At 36.7% G+C, this 20,899-nt stretch overlaps 1 protein-coding gene across 11 annotated transcripts in view; it reads right to left on the reverse strand.

Moving 5' to 3' along the window:
• NCOA1 (nuclear receptor coactivator 1) overlaps positions 1–20,899 on the reverse strand; it is a 213,862-nt gene that overhangs the window by 168,966 nt on the left and 23,997 nt on the right. For 8 of the 11 annotated variants that reach the window (XM_020983967.2, XM_020983966.2, XM_020983969.2 and 5 more), the window contains exons 2-3: positions 12,499–12,595; positions 11,487–11,605 (exon numbers count right to left, since the gene is read on the reverse strand). The exons of 2 other annotated variants lie outside the window; for them this stretch is intronic. The gene's annotated coding sequence lies outside the window, so the exon portion shown is untranslated. The remainder of the gene's footprint in view (positions 1–11,486; positions 11,606–12,498; positions 12,596–20,899) is intronic. One more of the 11 variants, XM_020983963.2, reaches the window with a different exon arrangement.

Here is a 20,899-nt window from a genome sequence, read left to right on the forward strand (position 1 = left end):
TTAATCTAAGTATTTATTTCAACTTATTTCAATTGTAATTATAGTTACATAATCCCCATGTATATTTTGGTAGGTAGACTGTCAGATATTCTCCACCTTCTGTAGTTATTCTGAACAAAATATTTTTCAGTCTCCTCTTATTGAGTTTTATTGGCAATATACTGAAAGACTAAAGATTTTTGTGTGCATATTTTATATCCTGCTACTCTTCTGAAGTTATTCATTATTTCAAATACTTTAAATTGAATGTCTAGATTTCTGCAAAGAAACGATCATACCATTTTCATACACTTAGGTGTTTCTTCTTTGCCTCTTCTTTACTTATTCTTTCAAGTTCCTTTTCTTCTCTTAATGTAATAGCTAGCATTTCTAAGACTGTATCTAACAGCAGTGGTGACAATGGACATCCTTGCTGTACCCTGATTTTACTGAAAAAGCTTCTAGCATTTCCCCATCACAGATAATGCTAGCTTTTGGTTTTAGGTAGATACTATTCACTATATTAAGTGAAAGGCACATTTATTCTCATGCTTTTAAATAAAGGTACCATATCAAACAAAGTCTTACAGGCCTCCAAATTAGCAAGATTTCAGACAGGCAACTGTGATTATCCACTACAAACTCTTGAAAAATTGGGTAGAAAGACAAGGAGTTCAAAAACCTAAGAAGATTCACCTCATTTTGTGTAGGAGGTTCTGACTTATGGACTTTTTTCCTATTGTCTGGACAACTTGCCATTAAGACAACTGGTCTAGACGTAATATAGACACCCCTGAGGTAGGCATCAGGTCTTCTTGCCTGAGGCAAGTTATGACCAAGTTCTCTGAGGTATACTTGATGGTTTATAGAGAGGTGGGCCATTAAGAATGGAGAAGGCCAGGCTGGGTATGGAACAAGAACCTCAGTTCAAGTACCTTGATGAATGAGTACTGTAATGTTGGAAATTTTTATGCAAACTATTTAATAATTGGCCAATCTCTTTAACAAGTTGTTACTAATAAGTGGATATTTTTATTTGTAGATTGTGTTTTTATATAACCTCCATTTCCTAATGTAACCCCTTCCTCCCAGTCATCTCCTATTACCTTACTTTTGGGGTTTTCTTGGCAAAGATACTGGAGTGGTTTGCCATCCTTCTTCAATGCTTTTTATAGATGAGGAAACTGAAGCAAATAGGGTTAAGGGACTTGCCCAAGGTCACACAATTATAAAGTGTCTGAGGCCACATTTGAACTCAGGAAAATGAGTCTTTCTTACTCTAGGCCCAGCACCCTATCCGCTGGTTCACCAACATGCATGATCTCTCTACTACAATTAATATTGCTATAGGTATAGCTATGAAACTATAAGCTAACATGCCAAACCCCCAAAGACCTCCTGCCCAAATACCAAATTAGGGGCACCATTACTTCAAGTAGAGGAATAAATCCTTCTTGAACAACCACCCAAATGGATTACTGATTTAGCCTAGATGTCCTCATCCTGATAGGTCATATCTAATTTCAGCCAAGGCCAGAAACTGAGACCCTCCTTGAGTTTTTAAGTTCTCAATTTCTCACTTGAACTCAGCCTACATATTTAATCTGTTATCAAATCTTGTCATATCTACCTTACAACACCTCTCCATATCCTCTTCTTTCCACTGACACACATAACTCTAAAGCAGGCCCTTACTACCTCTCACCTGGACTACTGCAGGAGCCTGATGGTTGGTCTCACTAGCTCAAGTCTATCCCACTCCAATCCAACTTCACTCAGCTGCCAAAGTGAGCATCATAAAGCACAGATGCAGATATTCCAACTTGTCATTCCCCAAACATAATGTTCCATCATTCAACTCCATGTGTTTCTTTGCACATAGCAATCCCTCATGCCTATGTAAAGTGCCTTTTTAAAAATATGGTATTACCACAGAGGGTTTACAAAATGGATCTACAAAGTATGGCTAATACAAACACCTCCACAATGTCACATCAGATTTATCTAATTCATTTCTTTGGTGTATGTCAAATACTCCACTCTCAGGATTTGGTTCACTTATTCCATTCTGCCTTCACATTAGCAAGTCTTAAGTTCTCAGAGATAAACCAGAACTATGCAGATTCGTTCAAATATTCAGAATCCTAGAATTAATCTATTGAAAGGAAACATACTTCCCTTGGTTAGTAGGTTTAAGCCCCCATCCAATGTATGTTCTATCTATACAACAAGCCAACAACAAGGCAACACATATACACCATGAATACAATTTGCACAACAGATTTAGATCTTAAACATAACCATTAATTTAACAATAAGGAAAAAAAGTAAGAAATAATATTACACCTACCCATATATTAGAGTAATGTATAAATAATAAAATATATCATAGCATACATATAAACCTAGATCACACTTTTCCACCAATGTATTCCATATATCTAAGGTAAAGAGTAGGGATATATTTTCATATATTTTCATTTATCATTTATATATTCGTATCATATATTTTCATTTTCAGGGAGGAAACATAAGTATTTATTAAACACCTACTATGTACCAGGTTCTGTGCTAATAAGTACTTTACAAATATTATTTCATTTCATTCTCACAACAACCTTGAGAGGTAGGTGCTACTTTACAACTGACAAACTGAGTGAGACAGAGGTTAAGTGACTTGCCCAAGGTCACACAACTAGGAAGTGTCTGAGGTTAGGCTGAACTTGGGTGTTCTTGATTCCAGGCCCAGAATCTTATTCACTGTACCACATAAAGGGGAAACACATGACGGAGGAAAACCCATGTGTCTAGGGTAATTCATATCTCTAGCCTGTAGGTTTCAATGTTACTGAACGCTTTTGCCTGTACTCATCTCCACCTCTTATCTTCTCCAGCTTCCTTGGACACTCAGTCCAAATCTCATTTTCTACAGGGTGCCTTCCCTGATCCTCCCAATCCCCTTGCCTCTCAACTTGGCCATCAGTGTCTTCCTTCTCATATTTACTTCCAGTTACTCTATACAGAGTATCTACATAACTAGTTATTAACATGTTGTCTTCCTCCAGCCCCCCAGAATGTGAGCTCCTTGCAAACATGAATAGTTGTTACCTTTCTTTTTATCTCCAGCACTTGGCAGAGAGCCTAGTATACCAATTAATCAATCAACAAATATTGATTAAGCATTTACTATGTGTCAAGCACTGTACTAAGCTCTGGAAATATCAAAAAAGGCAAAAACATAGATCCTGCTCTCATGAAGCTCACATTCAAATTTGAAAGATAGCTGTGCAAGTAAATATATACATACAAGACACATATAGTATAAATGGGAGATAATCACAGAGTTAAGAAAGAGAAGTCAACAAAAAAGGCCTTTTGGAGAAGGATGGATTAAACTGAGTCTCTAAGGAAATCAGAGAAGCCAGAAGGTGGAGGTGAGGAGGAAAAACACTTCAGGCATGAGGAACAACCAGTAGAAAGTGAGGGAATCAGGAGATGACTTGTGCGAGGAACAGCAAGGCCAGTACAGCTGAACACAGAGAACATGGAGGGGAGCAAAATGTAAGAAGAATGGAAAATTAGGAAGAGGCCAAGTTGTCAAGGGCTTTAAAAGCCAAAAGATTTTATATTTGATCCTGAAGGCAAATAAACCTGCACTTTAGGAAAATCACTTTGACAGCTGAATGGAGGATAGACTGGGGTGCAGAATATTCTTGAGGCAGAAAGACTAACCAGATGACTATAGCAATAATCCAGACATGAAGTAATGAGAGGTTTTACCATGATGGTGGAATGTATGAGTGGAGAAAGGGATACCAGAGATGCTATTATGGCAGAAATAGCAAGACTTAACATCAGATTGGGCACGTGGAGTGAATTCAACAGAACAGTCAAATATGATTGGGAAGATAGCGGTGCCCTGAACAGTAATAGGGAAATTCATAGGAAGGGATAATTTGCAGAGAAAGAAAATATTTTATTTTTGACTCTCTCCCCATTCCAGGACATCCTCAACTCAGCAGCCAAAGTGATCTTCTTAAAGCACATGTGTGACCCTGTCATCTCCCTACTCAATAAACTTCAATGGTACCCCCTCAACTCTAGGATCAAATATAAAATCTTCATCTTTTAAAGTCTTTCATAACTTGGCCCCTTCCCACTTTTTCAGTCTTATGCTCTACTCCCCGTCCACATAATCTATGATCTAACATCTGCCTTCCTGCTATTTCTCACAAAACACTCCATCCTCACTCCATGACTTCCACTGGCTGTGAATTCCATGCCTGGAATATTCTTTCTCCTCACCAATACCTCCTGGCTTCTTCAACTTCTACAGATACTCTGTGACAGGCATTGTGCTAGGTGCTGAAGATACTAAAGAAAAATGAAACAGTACCTGCATTCAATGAGCTCACATTCTACAGGAGAAAAACATGTACATAGATAGATACCAAAACACACAGAAAGCAAATTCAAACATTGGGACAGCAAAGTGGGAGCAAGGACAGACTGATGACAATGGTTATTCCCTAAGATACAAAAGCCATGATTCAAAAAGGTAGAAATATAAACATTGAGATCTCTGAGTAAAGAGAAAGGAATAGACATGAAAAATGTGGAGAAAGAAACAGAATTTGGCAACTGATGAATAATAAAACCAAGATTATAAACATGAGTGACTGAAAGGAGTGACAGAAGTAAGGAAATTCAGAAGAAGAATAAGATGGGATGGGGGCAAGAGAACATACGCGAAGATGATGAGCTTTGTTTGGAACATCTTGAGTTTGAGATACCTATTGGACATCCATTTCAAAATGCCCAAAGCACCCTTAGTGAGGTGTTACTAGAGTTGGATATACAATTTAGGAGCCAGCTGCATAGAAACAATGATTAAACACAGAGAAGTTGATGATGTTACCAAGAGAAAGAATGCATTTGCTGAGAACAGATGGGGGCTCATCTGTGAAGAACAGCAAAAAGGCCAGTATGGCTGGATCACAGAGTACAGGGAGGGAACAAAATGTAAGAGGACTGGAAAAGTAGGAAGAAGCCAGGTTGCCAAGGGCTTTAAAAGCCAGAAGATTTTATGTTTGATCCTTGAAGTAAGAGGACGCCACCTACATGAAAATCACCTGGGGAAACACTCACAGTTATGGGGAAACGCACATAGTTATAGGGCATGATATGAATGATGACCCAGAAAAGGAGACTAAGTAGCAGTAAATAGGTAGGAAGTGAACAACAAGAGAACAATGCCATGAAAACCTAGAGAGAAGAGATTATTCAGGAGAAGGGAAGGAAACAAGCTTTTGCTAATTACCTACAGTGTACCAGGCACTGTGCTAAGCACTTTACAAATATTATCTCGTTTGATCCTAGTAACAACCATGTTATAACAACAGTACAAGCTGAAAAGCAGAAGTTTTACAACAGACTCAAATAGTAATATTTCTGAATAAAACATGAATAATTTCAGCTGGCCACTCAACAATGACCCCAAACCTAATCCCAAACCTTTAATAGTTCCCGATCTCCTACTTTGTCAAACAGTCTTCTATTTAGTTCTCAGGGAGATCCATAATCTGATCTTATTTCTACCATTACTCAACCCTATTTCTCACTATTACCAAATAAAAATAATTCCCCCATAATAAGTCCTACCTCTCTCAGCCTGAAAGGCCTTTCACTTCCATAACACCTTAAAAGCAGACTAAAGCTTAAGACTCTAAAGTCCTATCCACCTCCAGAGAAACAACTAATGGAATCTGAATGCAGATTGAAGCATAATGGTTTGTTGTTTTTTTTTACTTTATTTTTCTTGATTTTTTTGTCTGTGTTTTCTTTCACAACATGACTAATATGGAAATATGTTTTGCATGACTGCACATGTGTAACTTTTATCAAATTGCCTGCCTTTTCAATGAGGCAGAAGGAAGAGGATGGGAGGGAATCTGGAACTCGAAATTGTAAAAAATGAAGGTTAAAATTGTTTTTACACGGAAAAAAATAAAATATTACAACTGTAAAAAAAATAAAATTAAAAGATTCTAAGGTCCATAATGATAAGGGATTCAATAAAGATAAAGTACTACCTGATATAGCCCATTTCACTTTTAGAGAGCTTTAATTGTTAGAAAATTTTTCCTTATAATGAACAAAAAAAATCTCCATGGGAGGACAATTTGCATGCATTTATATCTTGAATATTAATGTTCTTATAACAAAGACTTTAAGTACATGAAATAATCTTTAATCTGAAGATAATCATTGCTCCTGATTTTCCTTGTCTAATTCATAAGCTTAGAAATCTAAGAAATAACTACAGCAAGTTCTCATTAAAATACAATTTAGAGTAAACAAAGTTCATAGAATCAATTAAATTTTTTCCTAACATCATCAAGCATAAATTTGCTTTTTTGAAACTTCCACCCATTTATTAAGCATCTACTTATTATGTGCTAGATACTGTGCTAGGTGCTAGGGATGTAAAAACAAAAATGAAAATCCTTGCCCTCAACAAGTCTATTCAACATAACATCACTTCAGATCCTTAAACACAGTTATCATGTATCCTCTGAATCTTCTTGCATATGAAATAAATATCAGTCTTCAGATGGCATGGATTCTGGACCCTCTTTCTTCCAGTTTATCAATGTTCTTCCTAAACCATAGTTATCACAAACTGAACACAATATTCCAGATGTGTTCTGACTAAGACAGAATACAGGACAATCACAACCTTTTCCTGGAAGCTATACTTCTTAATTAGATTTTTTAACTCCCCTAACACATTGCTGACTCTCATTGAATTGGCAAGCCCCTAAAACTTCATGTCTTCCTTATTTCATAATAGTGCAACTAGGTTTGCTTTTTTTTTTTATACAAATGCAAAACTCTACACCTATCCCTACATCCTATTAGATTCAGTCCAATAACTCTAGTTTGTCATACTCTTTCAGATCATGATTCTTTTACCCATATGTGAGCTGCTCTTTAATGCTTTATGTCATCTGCATAAAAAAAATGATAACAAAAAAGGTTTTTTCCACAAACAGGTCATGCAAAACTAACTTTATTTCCTTTTTCAAAAGTATGACAGAATTAGTAAACCCAGAAATACAACGGATATAGAATCAGAAGACCAGATATATAATAGATAATATACACCATACAGCCAGTTTACCTGGATTTTATCAAAGTACTTAATAAAAGTTTCTTTTGTAATTCTTATGGAAAAGATGGAAAGATTTGTCCTTATGTGTCCATACAACCAATTAGACAGAATCAGAACTGGTTGAATGATTAAATACAAAAAAAGGTCATTAAAGGTCAATGTCACCTTAGAAGAAAGTCTCTAGTAAAGTGCACTAGGAATCTATTTGGCCCCTGTGCTGTTTAACATTTTTATCAATGACTTGGATAAAAGCACAAATATAGCATGCTTATCAAATTTTCATGTGATACAAAACTGTAAAGTTTAGTTAACACTGTGTGAGACAGGCCTAAAAAAGATCTTAAGACTAGAATACAGGGGCAAATGGATAATGATGAAGACATCAATGTAAAGTTATAGAATCATAAATCTAGAGCCATCATGTTTACCACAATCATTTAACAGATGAGGAAACTGAGGTCAGAAAGTTAAGTGAATTGCCTAAGGTCACATGGATACATTTGGATTTTTAAAAATCAAACATATAAATCGAAAATGAAGACAACATAACTAAAAAGCAGTGTGTCTGAAAAAGTTTAATTGCCTACAAATTAATTTTTTTCCCATAACAATATAACTTGACAGCCATCATAGAGTCAATACTACAAAGATCTGTAAGAGACTTTAAAGATAATCTAAGCCATTCTTCCTCCTCAAACTTGCCAGTTTTGTTTGTGAACTAAACTATCCTTGCAGTTTTCCAGGTTGGCAACCTTAAGAGTCATTTATCTCTTCCCTTTCCCTCAGTCCCACATCAATTGCCTCCACAAAATTACTCCCATCTTGCCCTCTCCACTGACACACACACAACCATCACCATAATTCAGGTCCTCATCAACTCTGACAGTGACTATAGTGATAACCTCTTAATCAGTCTCACTACTTCAGTCTGCCTTTTTCCAATCTATTCTCCATAGAGTTGTCAAATTCATGATCTTCTAAAAACAAAAGTCTGGCAATATTATCCCCATAGGCATATTCACTGTTTCTTGGGCTTCTTCCTCCTACTGCCACCATTCAGCCATCTCTCCTTTAAAGTTCACTCCAAATCTACTTGTCACGCAATCCATATCCCTGTTAAGAAATCTATCAGTAATACTTAACTAGCTGTGTGACTCTGGGCAAGTCACTTATCCCCAGCTGCTTCACAAAAAAAACAAAAAAAACAAGAAAGAAAAAAATCTATCAGTGCCTAAGTTGCTCTCCATTCTTATTCAAGAAATTCATTTTGCCTAGCTCAGTATTCCCTGTTCCAAATCTTGAAATCCTATTTAAATGCCAAGAAGTCCCAGGTTATCATCTCAGATGTCCTGACTACCCTCAACCTAGATGCCATACCTCTTCAATCACATCCCCTCAACTAAGATGTCCTGACTCTTCACTCATATCCCCTCAATTCAGATGGCCTTACCTCACTTCACACTGAGAAAGATAATGTGGAATCTGGATTCTAGGCTGTTTTATCATACTGTGCTTCCAAAACTTGACATAACTGAAAAAGGCTATGATTTGACTAGCTATTGCTAACCTGAACAATCATGGGAAATCCTGCTGAATCTAGGCATAAAAATGGAAAATATCTGCTCAACTTTCTATAATCAGTTACTTTCCCCCTAGAATATTCCAACCACAACTATGTTGTTAAACTCTCATGACTCTTCTCTATACTACCTAAATTTGTCTCCCAAATTTGTGCAATCCTCATTTATCTCTTTTCCTTCTCAAAAGATTATAAAAAGGCCAGTCCAGGTCAACTCACAGAAAAACTCCTTCAAGATACTGCCTGTGACAAATATTTCTTTCCTGAAAGAAAAAAAGAATGCCTTGGCTAAAAGAAAATTCAGAAAGTCAATTAATGTAAGAGAAGATTAAAACTTAAATCTCAACATTATATTTAACTATTCAATCTCCATAATCCTGAATTCTGAAACTGATTACTCTGATCATAAGCTCTTATTCTTTTATATCTTCTCTGTCTCATCGTTCCTACGCCTATCCTTTATCCTCCCCATGACCATCACCATTCCCTATTTTCCTGGTCTATCATATTGTCTCTGATCTTAAGTCTGGCCCTTCAGTCTTAATGGTTGAGTTGACCCAATTCATTTCTATATTCTCTATTGTCCTTGAATCCCTGGCAACAAGATTTACCAAACCCCAACTACAGGTTACTTTCACCAATCTGCCTTCTCTACTCCTATTCATACACTACTAAACACCAACAGAAGTCATAAAACTATGCCAAAACTCATACAACTATGCCAATCAATATACCATTGATTTACCCAATCTCACTGATGTGCAAAAATAATTTTTATCTTCTTACTCCTTCACATTCTCCATTCTCCCTTCAAGTAGATGACTTCTATTTCACTAAGAAAACAGATATTTGTCATAAGCTCCCTTTTCCCTATTCCATACTGCCATGCCTTCAAACAAACAGATTTGCTCCATATCTGGAATGTACTATCATCTCTGTCTCTCACAATCCCCAACTTCCTTCAAGACTGACACAAAATAGGTGTTTAAAAATGATTATTTGGGAGACAGCTAAGTGGTGCAGTAGATATAGCACCAGTCCTGGGTTCAGGAGGACCTGAGTTCAAATCTGGCCTCAGACACATATAACACTTACTAGCTGTGTGACCTTGGGCAAGTCACTTAACCACATTGCCTAGCCAAAAAAAAAAAAAAAAGATTATTTGTTGATTCCCAGCACCTAGCACAGTCCTTCGTACCTAACAGATACCTAATAAATGTTTGTTAAAATGAATAGCTCCTGTGGAAGAATTGGGACACTAATGCACTGTTGGTGGAGTTGTGAACTGGTCCAACCACTCTGAAGAACAATTTGGAACTATGCCGAAAGAGCAAACAAACTGTTCATACCCTTTGAACCAGCAATAAGACTATTAGGTCTATATTCCAAAGAAATCATAAAAAAGAGAAAAGGACTTACATGTACAAAAAAATTTATAGCAGTTCTTTTTATGATAGCAAAGAACTGGAAACTGAAAGGATGCCCATCAAATGGGCAATGGCTGGACAACTTGTGGTATATGATTGTAATGAAATACTATTATGCTATAAGAAATGACAAGCAGGATGGTTTTAGGAAAACCTATGAACTGATGCTGAGTGAAATGAGCAGAACCAGGAGACCATTGTACACAGGAATAATAACACTGTAAAGATGATAATTGTGAATGACTTATTGTGGTCAATATAATGACCAAGAAAATTTGAAAGACTTATGAAGAAAAATGCTGTCCACCCCCAGAGAGAGAACTAACACAGACTCTTGAGTACGAATTGAAGCATAAAGTTTTCACTTCATTTTTTTGCTTTTTTTCTTTGCATCATGGCCAATATGAAAATGTTTCACATGATTTCACATGTATAACTGATATAACATTTTTCTGCCTTCTCAGTGGGTGCAGGAGAAATTCAGAACTCAAAAAAAATTTTTAATGAATGCTAAAAATAATGAATTTATTTTTAAAAAAGAAATTAACTGGGGCAGCTAGGTGGCACAGTAGATAGAGCTCTCGCCTTGGAGTCAGAAGGACTTGAGTCCAAATCCATCCTCAGACACCTGAAACTCATTAGATGTGTGACCCTAGGCAACTCACTTAACCCCAATTGCCTCACCAGAAAAAAAAAGGCAAAAAAAAATTAATATCCCCTCTACATGCTCAGTTTAACTATAGTAATAATATTAATACTTTACAAACTTATAAATTTAATACAAAACCAAAGTATTTATTAATAGGTTACACTAGAAAATTAGACAGTCATAACAAAGTTCTTACGGAGAAAGAGTACAAAAATGTTTAGACAAACTATAAAAAAGTAGATGGGTGAATATATTATATTATGAGATAATTATATATTATATTAATATATTAAATTAATGTTATGTTAATAATATATTATATTGATACATTACATCACATATATTATAAAACACTGTTATTTTTTAAAATTTCCAATACTAGAAAAAAAGGGAAACAATCAATTATTTATCACAATTCTCCCCTACTGTTTTAAATTTATTGTCATGCCAAATCTTCACCTGAATCTATTTTAAGGTTCTTTCCTATTTAGGAGTCATGCTCCCCTACTTTCCTTCATCAGAACACCTGCCAACCTTCTTAGAAGGTTACAATAGTCTCAGTATACTGTATACATTTTATATGCCAAAATTCGAAATCCTCAACTTAATAAGCATATGCAAATTAAATCTAAGTAAGGGAGATGCCCAGGAATCAAATATGAACTATGCCTTAAATACCTTAACATTAGCAGGAATCCCCAATGTGGTCTTCATCTGGAAGTATTCTTGAGTGATTGTTCTTATAATACAGGTCACCACTACTAGTTGCAATTAACATCCCATTAGCATGGACAGACCTAAGGAAAGAAAGAGGGGAAATATCCACCAACATTAAATATCTTAACAAATATTACATAGATATGCATATATGTTTCTACCTATCTTGTTTGTTTCACTTTCCTCATCTGTAAAATGGGGATAATACCACCACCACCTAGGGCTGTTGTGAGTACAAAACAGTATTAGTAAAGCACTTAGCACAGTGCCTGTCACATAGTAAATGCTATATAAATGTTAGCTATTATTATTAAGTGAAGCACTTACGTATTTCATTAAATCTAACAACATGGCAGAAGTAGGATGAGGACATGTTACTATCCTCATTTTGCTAATGAGAAACTGAGGCACAAAGAAACTATATGTCTCAGTTACACAGAATGTCAGATATTTGAGATTACCAGCCAAGTCCTCCAGATTCCCAATATAGGCCTTTCTGTCCATCCTGTTCAACTACTTCCTAATAATAAAACTAAAAACATTCTCCTCAAAATCGCATAAAAAGGCACCTTCCTCCTGCTTCTTTACACAGATGGGTAACTATGGATGTGGAACATCATCGATGTCGGACTTTTTCATTTTATCAGTTAGTTATGCTAAACTCTTTTTCCCCCCTTCTTTTTTTCTTTGTTATAAAGAATGGCCCTCTGGAAGGATATGAAGCAAGGGATATATTGGCAAACAAAAACCAAAAGATATCTATAAAAATGTATTTTAAAAGCATTTAAGAAACATTTACTAAGTCAGTAAGGTGATTATTTGTTTTACAAAAAGATCTATTACTTCACTTTCACAAAGGGGAACCACCATCCTAAGGATTGAGCTGGTCTCTCAAAGTAAAAAAATGTCAGGCAGTTTTTCCTGTTCTCCCACAGTACAGAGGAGATTAGAATTTCAGCATGAGAATACTTACTTTTGAGAAGCAAAAAGACTGCTACAGAATAGTGTCCAAAATGGTTTCAACCTTAAAACTATATATTACATCCCCAAAAGGCGATGGATATAAAGATCTGAAAAATATGGGAAGGTTTATGGGCAAAGGGAAGAAAAAGACCAATATACAGTGACTACAACCATTTAAAGACAACATTAACAATAATGAATTCATAATATACAGATAGTGTTCATTTAGAAGCAGGAAAATAAGGACAATGTGGACACATTTAAGTGTAGGATTGATCACTAAACAAGAAGTTACTGATTACGATAATAAATTTATTAATTTATTTTATTTCAATAAAAGTTTATTTTATGAATGAATTTTTGTTTGTTGGACAGTTTCAGTTTATATGCCTATTTTATACTCTTGCTCACCTATCTGCCTGCTCCTCAGTCTCCTTTTGTTGAATCATCATCCATATCCTGTCCTCCTATACAGGCTATACTCTAAGGTTCTGACCTGAACCCTCTTTTCTGCTCTGTCTATACTGCTAGTGACCCTGGATTCAATTATCATCTCCAGAAAGATAATTCACAAATCTATATAACCAGTCCCACTTCTGCTCTTAAGTTCCAGCCCCATATCAACAACTGCTTAACAGACATTTCAAAATGGATATTCGTGGGGGCAGATAGGTGGCACAATGGATAGAGCACTGGCCCTGGATTCAGGAGGACCTGAGTTCAAATCCAGCCTCAGACACATAACACTTACTAGCTGTGTGACCCTGGGCAGGTCACTTAACCCCCATTGCCCAACCAAAAACAAAAAAACAAAATGGATATTCGCCTAAGCATCATACATTTAATATGCACAAAAGAGAAACTCCTCTTTCCTTTCAAAACCCACCACAATAATTTGGAACTATACCCCTAGGGCTACAAAACTGTGCATACCCTTTGATCCAGCAATACCAATACTAGGTCTGTATCACAAAGAGATCATTAAAAAATGAAAAAGACCTACCTGTACAAAAACATCTATAGCAGCTCTTTTTATGGTGGTTGAGAATGGGAATTTGAGAGGATACCCGTCAACTGTGGAGTGGCTGAACAAGTTGTGGTATATGATTGTAATGGGATATTATTGTACTGTAAGAGAAAAACCTCTAAAGACTTACACAAAATGATGCAAAGTGAAGTGAGCAGAACCAGAAGAACATTGTACACAGTAATAGCAATATTGTACAATGATCAACTGTGAATAACTTAGCTACTCTCAGCAATAAGACAGTCCGAAAGGCCTCATTATGAAAAATGCTATCCACCTCCAGAGAAAGATCTGATGGCATCTGAATACATAATGGAGCCTTCTTTCTTTCTTTCTTCCTTTCTTTCAGTTCAAGTTTGCTGACTGCACATGTATAACCTATATCAGATTGCTTACTGTCTCAAGCATGGGGGAGAAGAAGGTGGGAGGGATAGACTTTGGAACTTAAAACTTAAAAAGAATGTCAAAAATTGCTTTTACACGTATTTTGGAAAAAAACCCCAAAATATTAATTTTAAAAATAAAATAAATAGCAGAGTTTCCAAGTATCAAAAAAGAAAAAACTTACTTCTCTTCTAAACATCCCTATTTCTGTCAAAGGCACTACCATTTTTCCAGGTTCCCATGTTCATAACCATAGTATTATTCCTAACTTCACTCTCTTCATCTCACATACACATTCAACTGCCAGATCTTGCCATTTCCACTTCCCACGTATCTCTTGAATCTAACCCCTTCTTTCTACTCATAAAATCACTACCTTCGTTCAGGTCCTTATCCACCTCTTACCCAGGTAATGCAATGGCCTCCAAATCAGTTTCCATACCTGAAGTTTCTCCCCACTCTAATCCATCCTCCACACAGCTGCCAAAGTGATTTTCATTCATTGCAGATCTGAGTATGACACTCCCCAACTCTATCAACTTCAGTAGCTCTTTATTACCTCTTGCTTGAAAAATAAAATCATGTTTGGCTTTTAAAGGCCTTTACAACTTAGCCTTAAAATAATTCCCCAACTTCATTATACATTACCCTTCCCATGCTCAGTGGCCCAGTCAAATTGACCTCTCTATGCTCCTCTGACCCAGCACTCCACCTCCTAGCTCTATATCTCTGTGCTCACTGTCCACCAAACCTAGAACATACCCCTCTCCTTAATGACACTTCACAGCACTCCTCAAGAGCAGCTCATGGACCACATTCTATGTGAAGGTTTTTTTCTTATCCTAACTGACAGTGTCTTAACCACCTTGCATTTACTTTGTATTTATTCCGTAAATACTTATATATGCCCATGCTGCTTCTCCCTACAGAATGCAAGCTCCTTAAGTGGAAAAGCTGTTTCAGTCTTTGTATTTATAACCCCTCAGCATAATACAATGTCTAGCACATAGTAGGTATTATTGATGGACTGACTGGCTCCTATACTCACTGATCAAACTACAGGTAACCATTTCATCTCCTTAAGCAGCCTCATCCTGGGAAGGGAAATATACTACAATTCCCAACACTGGAAGCCTATGTAAATTAGTAAGTTAGCATTCCAATTTACAAACTGTCATTTTCCAACAAATACCGACTCTACCATGTGTAAGGGTCTTTCTTAGATACTGTAGGAGATTCAATGAAGTATAAGACACTGTCTATACACCCTCTAAAAAGCTTACAATACACTTAAGGGGGACTAAGTATGACGTAGAAGAGTCAAAATATTTGGTGTCAGAAAACCTTCTTTCAAATCTCAGCCCTGCCACCTGCTACCTATGTGACTTTGGACAAGCCAGTTAAGCTCTCCTGAACTGTTAAATAGTTAATGAGGGCCTGAATTCCTTCATGTCTAAACTGAGGGGGTTGAAAAAGATTGTTTCTGAGGGCCCTTTCAAATCTAGACTGTATATGATTCTAAGATCCTAGAGAGATGATAGATACACAGACAGATAGGTAGATAGATCAAAATAGATAAAGTGCTTTTCTATGTTCCAGACACTACAGTAAGCACAGAGATACAATAACAAGGAAGCAAGATAGTCCTAGTCCAGGCCTCTAGTAATTTATATTCTAATGAAGAAAGGATAAGTCATAATTTGATGTTGCTCAGTCGTTTCAATCCTATCTGACTTTTCATGACCTCATTTGGGGTTTTCTTAGCAAAGATACTGGAGTGGTTTGCCATTTCCTTCTCCAGCTCATCTTACAGATGAAGAAACTGAGGCAAAAGAGTTAAGTGACTTGCCCAGGATCACCTAGCTAATAAGTGTCTGAGGCCAGATTTGAACTCATGTCCTCCTAACTCCAGGTCTGGTACTCGATCCACTGTGCCATCTAGCTGCCCCCACCTGATTCCCACAAGATAACATAAAAGCCCACTTATCAGTGCCAGTGACCCAGAGGCAGAGGGTAATGTTATAGTTTGTGAAAGATGAAGGTGATGACCAGAATATAAGTAGCATGTCATGAAGCTGGCTGGGAAGTAATGGTGGTAAATGAAAAATATCCTATAATAAAAGGCAGTATATATGGTAAAAATGACAAATAAGTGGTTGAAAGGGTTTTAAATGCCAAGCTTAGCCTTTATCCTGTAGGTAATGGAGAGCCACAGAATATTACTAACATAATTAATGTAATATTTTAGTAAAAATAATGTGGGGGTAATATGCAAGGCAAGAAGACTGTGTACAGAGAAATCAGTGCAGAGAGGAAGCTATTGCTATTTCGAGGTTTAAGGTAGTAAGAGGCTAGAGAAAGGCTATAGCACTTGGCATGGATGCATGTCGTTACATGATCTATCAATACTGAGGGCTGTATTAAGTAATCTTACTTACATTTTTTTAAAGGGAATGTGCTGTGGTATAAAAACAATGTAAAGGAGGAAGCTACTGCAATTTCCAGGTTTAAGGTAATAAGAGTCTAAAGAAAGGTTATAGCACTTGGAATGGAAAGGACAGCTTAATTTAGAAACACTGTAAATAAAAATTTAAAGAAATTCATGTGTTTGGTTGGCATGAATCAAATCAATAAGTCTAGTCTACTACTAATAAATTAGGGGGGAAAATAAGGTTTTGGACATATAAAGATGAGGAATGGATATCAGAAAAGATTTGGAAGAAAAAGTAACTGTCAAGACAAAACAAACCTCTAGAACCCACTTGACTATACAAATGACCTTGCTACTTCAGCCTTCACTCTTTTATCAATAGTTGTTTATCCCTGTCTCAAACAACACATGAGGGCAGTTAGGTGGCACAGCAGATAGAGCACTGGCCCTGGAGTCAGAAGGACCTGAGTTCAAATCTGGCCTCAGACCAGACACTTGATACTTACTAGCTGTGTGACCCTGGGCAAGTCACTTAACCCCAATTGCCTTAAAAAAAATACACGTACCCATCTCCATATCTGTTTACTGGAAACGAATAAAGGAAAGTTATCATGAGAAAGACTTTATAAATCTTTAAATACCTTATTAATTTCATACTCTTATTACAAAAGTACCATTTGCAAGCAGGAAAGGGAGAAGGTTCTGCAACAAATAGACACTCTTCAGTGAGCTGGGGAAGCCAGGGGCACTGCAATAACATTTATTGCAAATCCGCCTCACTACAGTCTTGAACACTGACATCAGATAAAATATGACCTTAAGGGAAATCCATGCTGGGTGATGCTGGTAGGGTCATCAATCTTCTAGTAGGGCAAGACTGAAGTAGCGCAGGATTGAAGGACCTCTATAATTCGTACTATGTGATCTTAGGAACTTTCTAGGCCTCAGTTTCCACCCTTGTATAATTAAGGCACTGGACTAGAAGATTTCTAAGGTCCTTTCCTATATCCCACTCTCCCCTTCTCATCTACCTCTATTCTAACCAAAATTTAAGAGATTTACCTTTATAAAGTATTTCAGGAGTATCATAGTCACTTCACTGGAAATAACATGTTATTTCAAGTTTTATAACAGAATTAAAACAACTTCTTTAGCACTAGTTAACCCAAGGTAGTGTGAATGTAAGTTTACATAGGCTATTGGTAGAGTCAGCTTTTTGCAGATCTGGAATGAGGTCTAAGAACGTTTCTGATCAACTTCTGCCTACAGCCTCAATTTGTAAAGCCAATCTTGCTCATTTAAGAGAAAGCACGTACGTACACGTACACTCTCTCTCCCTCTCCCTCTCTCTCTCTCTCTCTCTCTCTCTCTCTCTCTCTCTCTCTCTCTCTCTCTCTCTCTCTCTCTTTCTCTCTCTCTCTCTCTCTCTCAATGGTATGAAGGTATATGGGATAGTAAAGCTATTTAAAATATTGGTCTCAGGGACTTACACCAAGTAAGAGGAGAGATTCTATCTAAGATCAACTTCCCCCATGACTCCAAAATAACACAAAATGCGTCAAATAAAAATAAAAGCTCACAATGTAACTCCTATCTCCTCATAGCTTAGTGGATAGATCTTCATGAATTTATCCAGCTTCCATGGTATGAATAGGAGATAGCAAGACGTGGATTAGGAGAGGGGCCCAACCTGTCTGGAGCTTCTGACAAGAAAGCTAAGTGACTTTCATTGACATAAGCCAGCCCCCTACCTCAGTACCCTTCAAATAGCCGTAAATGCAACAAATAAATTAAAGGGAAAAAAAAAGGGAAAGGGGGGGGCTTCTAGTAAATTAGCTAAGTGAGGGGTAATAGCTAAATATAATTCCTCTCCACAACATCACAAAATAGCAAGAAATGGGGCAAAGAGCAAAGAATTAACTTTTTAAAAAAGCAAAGAAGGATTAAGGAAAATGTTGCTAAACACTTCCTCTCAGTAAAGAAACAATGTACCAAGGATACATAATGTTACATGTGCTTTCAATCTGGGGGCTATATTAAGTAATCTTACTTACATTTTTTTAAAGGGAAGGTGCTGTGGTATAAAAACAATGTATCAAAACATTTTAGGGGAAGCTAGGTGGCAGTGGATAGAGCTCCTGCTTCGGAGTCAGGAGGATCTGAGTTCAAATGTGACCTCAGACATTTGATACTTACTAGCTGTGTGACTCTGGGCAAATTAAATAATAGTGCCCTCAGGGCCAGAAAAAAGGCACATAAAATAACATTTCCTATTCAAAAGGATTTATCATCTGTCCATTCTAAAGCACATAATAGATTTCATTTGTCCATATCTTCTCCAAAATAAGTCCTTCATAAATAACCAAATATTTTTTTTAAAAAAGACAAAAATATTTGTTAGGCAGAAAACTTTAAAGCTAAACTGTTTCTAGTTATTCTTACTTGAGATTTGCAATCCTGACAATCTGATTTATATTCAAATTGACAAACAGTATGACCTACCACTGATGTGTTTTTATATAATAGAGGTATAATCTCCATTATGTGCCCCAGGTAAGAATCATAAAAGAGACTCCAAGAAAAATCAATAAGATCAGCCAGTTCCAGAAGCTACATATTTATCAAAATTTATTAAATTCCTACTGTGTACTATCATTGAGTAAAATTTTAAAAACCTTCCTCTCCCTTCAGCTATCCAATCCAATTAATTACCAAGGTCTATAAAGTTTCATAGCTGTTAGCAATTAATTACTGGAAGTTATTGGAAAAGTTTAGGCAATTCATGAGCAGAGCAGTTATATGGGAAAAATTCAAGTAAAGCTACCATAATACCCTTCAAATATCAGAGAGCACCAAATGATACTGATGTTGTTTGCTGTTGCCCAAATCTTTTGAGCTATACATCTTTCACAAACATCTTTCAGAATTCCCTCCTTAACCCCCCCCAACCCTTGTCTCCCCTAAAACTGCATGGAAAGTCTAATTCATTCTAGTCAAACTGATATGTTTCTGTTGCATATATACGTGGTGTGTCCTGACAAGACGACCTAACACCGCCATGATCGATTGGATGAGGAGGTTAGTCAGATAAATTAGGAGCATAATACCATAGTCAACCATGGCCTAAAAAGCACTGTGCATAGTGGACTGAAAAAAAGTGGATATTTTAACTGCCCATCCTAAGTCTGAAAGCAAGTCAACCGTTGATTAATTCAGGTCAATGGTTCCCATTTAGCAGTTTACAAACTGCCAAGGAGTTCATGATTAATATTCTGGGGTTTGCACTAAAAATTTTTTATTGGCACCTTAAGTAGTAATTGTCCAATTATGCTACAAATATATTTTTCCTCTGTGACAAGGAAATATGTGCATAGGGAATAATATATGCAATCAATGTTAAGTACATTAATCATTTAATACAGTATTTTTCATTAGCCAATACAAAAGCAAATATTTTGTACTGTAACACAATTAGCTAGGCAGCTAAAAATAAAAAATTATTTTATACCTCTCAGCAAGAAACCTTACAAAAATCTCCTACCATTTTCTACCACATACTTGTGTGAGCAAGCACTTTCACTTTAATCTTGTTTCAAATAAACACAGAAGTAAACTGAAAAACAAATTGGTTGGTGCAGAGCAGCATAATGTAAACCAAGCCTATACAACATATGGCCCGGCCCATGGGCTGCTTGCAGCCTGCCAAAAGATTTTGAGCGGCCACAAAAAATGTAGAGGAGGTAAAAGAAATGAGTGCTTTGTGCCCCACTTAACCTGCCCTCCACTACTCACTACTGTACCATCATGTAACTTGGCAGGTGAGTTGCCACTGCGTACTCTCTCCTGTTTGTCACATGACTGCAGCAACCAACCACTGTCAGTCTGTCTCTAGTCTGGGAGGCGAGAGAGTCCTATCTTTTCAGTCTTCACTGGCTTAAGGGACAAAGTTAAGTACAGCCACAAGCCAACAGAGCTGACAGCCGCTATGTGATGAGTGGCAGTAATATGAGGGCTTCTTCCCCTCCTTCACTGTGTGGCCACCCTCCAAGTTACATGAGTGTCTGGCACTGTCTCCAAGGTCAGACACTCAGTTCAGTATTTCTTTGTATGTGAGCGGCTGCAGTGGTGATTTTTTTGGTTCTAACATTAAAGATTTTGGGCTGACTTTGTAAAATAGGTGATAAAAAGAAATGGAAGATCAAATGAGAACAAAGTTTAATCTGGAGTAGATAAATAGATACTTGTTTACTTACACAAGAGACAAAATATTGTGCCTTGTTTGCCAAGAAGTAATAGCCATCCCAAAAGCATCCAATCTTTGTCGCCATTTCAAATCAAAACATCCTGACTTAAGCAAATTGGACACCAACGAAAAACAAAGCGTCCTTTAAAAATTTTCAGTGGGGGAAAAATGGTTTTTCAAGAAACTAAACTCAGAAAATGAGGCAGCTACTAAGGTTAATTTTCAGATTTCTAAAGAAATCACTGCTGTTGGGAAGTCTTTTACTGAAGGTAACTCATAAAGAAGTGTTTGCTGATTGCAGTTTCTGGATTATGTCCCAATTTTTT

The sequence above is a fragment of the Phascolarctos cinereus genome, unplaced genomic scaffold (assembly GCF_003287225.1).
Source record: "Phascolarctos cinereus isolate Bilbo 61053 unplaced genomic scaffold, phaCin_HiC Scaffold_2;HRSCAF=192, whole genome shotgun sequence".
Taxonomy (NCBI): Eukaryota; Metazoa; Chordata; class Mammalia; order Diprotodontia; family Phascolarctidae; genus Phascolarctos; species Phascolarctos cinereus.